This window comes from Hordeum vulgare, chromosome 7H (genome assembly GCF_904849725.1).
Source record: "Hordeum vulgare subsp. vulgare chromosome 7H, MorexV3_pseudomolecules_assembly, whole genome shotgun sequence".
Lineage (NCBI taxonomy): Eukaryota > Viridiplantae > Streptophyta > Magnoliopsida > Poales > Poaceae > Hordeum > Hordeum vulgare.
The window spans coordinates 234,010,478-234,014,573 of record NC_058524.1 but is presented as its reverse complement, the minus strand read 5'-3'; positions in this window follow the sequence as shown (position 1 = coordinate 234,014,573).

The following is a 4,096-nucleotide window of genomic DNA, read 5'->3' as shown; positions in this document are numbered from 1 at the left end:
TTGCATCTCCTGGACCGAGTACTACGCGATTAATAGGCCGAGCGGGGTCATATTTCAGGGCCCAGCATGTGTTAGTATCTAGTCTTGGATTACATACACGGAACTCAGTTCCTAAGGACGGTTCCAATGAAACAACCCGCCATGTACTCCTACACAGCCTTTCACCGCTACCTTTACCAAATCAGGTTCAACACAGAACCTTTACTTACCGAACACATTCTCACAATTCTGTTCATCTCCCAGATGACAGACCATACACAACTCTAAGCATAGCATGCATAGCAGGATAAGGCACAACATAGCTCAGGCAACTACCAGGTATGCTAGGTTGCAAGGTTCGGCTATTTACTGTGACAAGGTTAGGTCATGCAAAGGAAGTGGGTTCAACTATCGTGGCAAAAGCAGTTGAAGCATTTGATCCTAATGCAATAGATAAGTGCAGGACCAAGAACATGGGAATTATCGGGATGATCAAAAGGGTTGCTTGCCTTGTTTCTCAGAGGAGGAACCATATCCGTGAGACGGATATTCGGTGGAATCCGGGGTTGCGGAGCCTACCGAAATAAATGGCAACATTCAATAACAATCATATGCAATCAAAATGATGCATGAGCATGGCATGAGAATGCAAGGTGATAAGTTATTATAATCAACATGTATTAGGTTTAGAGTTGATTTGAATCATATTCGGTATTAGTTCAAACGGGGTATTCACGGTTACCGATTTAATTCATTCGACCTAATGCTCAGATCAACTTGATGTTAGCTTGCATGAGATGTCATGTTATGGTACTGATTTGTAACTAGGACAGTGTGTGATCATTGCATTCATAATGAAATTTGAATATTTTTCCAAATTCCATTTGAAAGTAATTATAAGAATTGAATTATTCCTTATTCCACATTTTAGGGTTCTGTAACTTTTTCAAACATGGTTGAAAATAGCATAATCAGAATCCTTGAATTTTTCTGATACTTTTTCATATATAACTTATTTTCATTGGAGTTACAGATTAATTTCTATGATTTTTACAAGTTTTAGCAATTTACTGGAATTATTTCTATACTAGAAATTCTATTTATTGCATCAGGCTGACTTCAGCAGGTCAGCCGACCTGTTCAGGTCAAACCTGACAGGGGGGCCCCACTGGTCAGCCTCTCTGGGACTAATCCCGTGCTGACCAGCCCCTAATTGGGGTTTGACCAGGCGTGGGGCCCTTTGGCAGCGACTGAGGGGAGGGCAATTACGCCCTAATGGTCGGCCACGTCGACACCCACCGGAGGGTGGTCGCCGGCGACCAAGCCCGCGGCGGAGGGCTCGCCGGAGACGACCTAATCGGCGCTGCACAACACCAATTTGAACGCGGTTTGCAGCTACGGAACGCTGGTGAAGTGGCCGATCTGGCAGGGGCATCAGGGGAGGCTAGGGTCGCCGGGAGAGGCGCCGGCGACGAGCCGGAGCGGCGGCTGAAGCTCGGCCTTCTACGAGCGATGGCTCTAGGGCACGGGGAGGGCAGCTGGAGGGCTCATCGCACTCCTGGAGGCTCCAGGAGCTCGAATCCTAGCTCGAGCGCGTGGATCAGACACCACAGCGACGGCGACGACATGACCGGCGGCAAGAAGCTCTCGGCCTTGGTGGGGAATGAGGCTACGATGCACGGGAGAGCGTGGGGCAAGAGGGGAAACGACGACGAGCTCACGGCGGTTCCGACGGTGCTGTTGAGGGGCTCGGGGATGCGCCGGAGGGAGTGAATCGACGGAAGAGGTCCGGCGGCCGGAGGTGGAAGACGATGGCGTTGGGGGCGATGCAGAGCTCGGGGAAGCTTCGGCTTCTGCTGAGATGACCAGGGCGACGAGGCGGTTCTAACAGACTACTCGGAGGAAGGTTCCCATGGCTAGAGGTGCTGCGGCTCGAGCTCGAGCTCGGCTCCAATGGCGGCAGCAAGAAGGATGGCAGGATCCGAGAGGAGGGAGAGAGTTAGCGCTGGGAATGGATAGAGGAGGCATCGGGGAGCTTATCCCCGGCCTTGCCAGCGCGAGGCGGCGGCCAGGCAGGCGCACAGGTGCGTGGCCGCGCCGGAGGAGGCGGTGGCCACCTCCTGCTCCTACTGGCGCGAGGGAGGGGATGAGCCAGGGAGATGGGCCGGGCTAGGCTAGGCGACACGTAAGAGTTTCCCATTTTTTTCTGTTTTGCTAACTATTGTTTTGCTATTTATTTCAGCTCCAAAACAAAAAGTAAAAACTATTTTAGACCTCGTGAAATATTGTTATAATATTCCCAACCATTTCCAAAGTTTTCAACATTTTTGAAAATTTATAGTTTCTGATTTAAAATTTAAAATTTGAAACCAGTGGGTTTTTGCATTAATTTAAAATGCTTAAAGTGTCAAGAAAATAGTTTTCTCCAATGCTCATTTACTTTCATGATTTATCAGAAAGTTTGAACATTTCTTGAGGCCATTTTGGGTTCATTGATTTCAACTAGTTTGAGATTTTCTTTATTTAAAGTAGTGGCTAGGGTTTTGAGTTTTTCCTTTGCCACTTTCTTGTTCTTGTTGAAAAATTCTTAGATGCAAATGCAAAGAAGACATGAGCACAAGACTAACTTTCTTAAAGTGTTAGGGATGTGACAGTGGGTTTATGTTGAGATTACCCATGAAAAGTATTTCAGTCTTGTTGCAATTATTATTGCTCATATTTGCATGATCATCATAGCTTTATAAATCTATCCGATCTATTCAACTGCTTTGGCCAAGTAGTTTGATATTTTGTAGATGTGCGTTGTAGTGGGTTCAATTTGTCAAATTTATATATCCGAGTGATAGAAGGGAACAAGTCTCATATTTCTGTTGTTGCCACTAAGGATAAAACAATGTGGTTTATTCATATTGATTGAGTTCACTTTGTCTACATGATGTCATCGTTCTCCAAGCATTACTTCCTTTGTCATGAACTAAATACATAGAGAGGCAAGCATAGAAGCACAATTGAAGTGAAGTAATAGTACTAGGTGCACGCATGAGTTGTCCTATTTTCTTATGGGCGTGATACCTATATACACATGATCATTGCCATGAAAACTGCATAACTATCCGCATTTCTATCAATTTCCCAATAGTAATTTGATTAGCCACCATATGTCGCTTCCATGAGACATGCCACTAGAGAACACTATGGGCCCCTGGTCTATTTACTTATATATTCAGAAAACTTATATGTTCCTCGCGGCCTTCTTTTATCTTTTATTTTATTTACTATTCTCGACAGTTATCTAGGCAACTCACTTTGTTGCAAATAACAAGAACATGGGGATTGACAACCATCTTCCCTGCGTTGGGTGCAACTTGTTTGCTCTTTTGTGTGCAGCCACTTAGGACAGTTTAGGATTGATATTCCTATTGGTTCGATAAACCATGATTTCTTAATCGAGGGAAATACTTACCTACATTGTGCTGCGATAAGCCGTTCCTCTTCATGGAAAACCCAACGCAGATGACAGGCATCACTTATATAACGGATTTGATTGTGGAAGGGACTTAAGACTCTTTTTTATCCTTTCCCATATCATTATGATTCTGAGTTACCCTCTTCTTTTCTCCTTGTTAGTATAGAGAATCTTGAGATTGTGATGTTGAGTATCATGCTATCCAAATCTTATGCAGGATGCCACATATTCTACGTAATTTCAGACAATATATTGTTTGATTTTTCCTAGGATTTCAATGGAAATTTAATACTTTTGCATTCCTTCCTCCCTATCCTTGATGCCATCCTTCACTAACATTAGTTTCTAATTCTCAGGATGTCACACGGTACCTGAGTTGCCACTGCTTATAATCAGGGCAAGAGAAATGGTACAAGAGACGCCGAGGATCTGCAAGATCCGCATTCATTGGCACAGTTTATGCTAGAGGTTGAGAGGAACAAGCGTGAGTACAACCGCCTGTTGGCACGTATTGAGGAGAAAACCGCACACCAAGGTAACGAACCGATTTCCATTAATGACTTCAACAAGCTATGCACACAAACCTACCATTACTCCATTGAGCCACTCGATGCCGATGACCGGTTCCGTGGTATCACATGTAAGCTATGT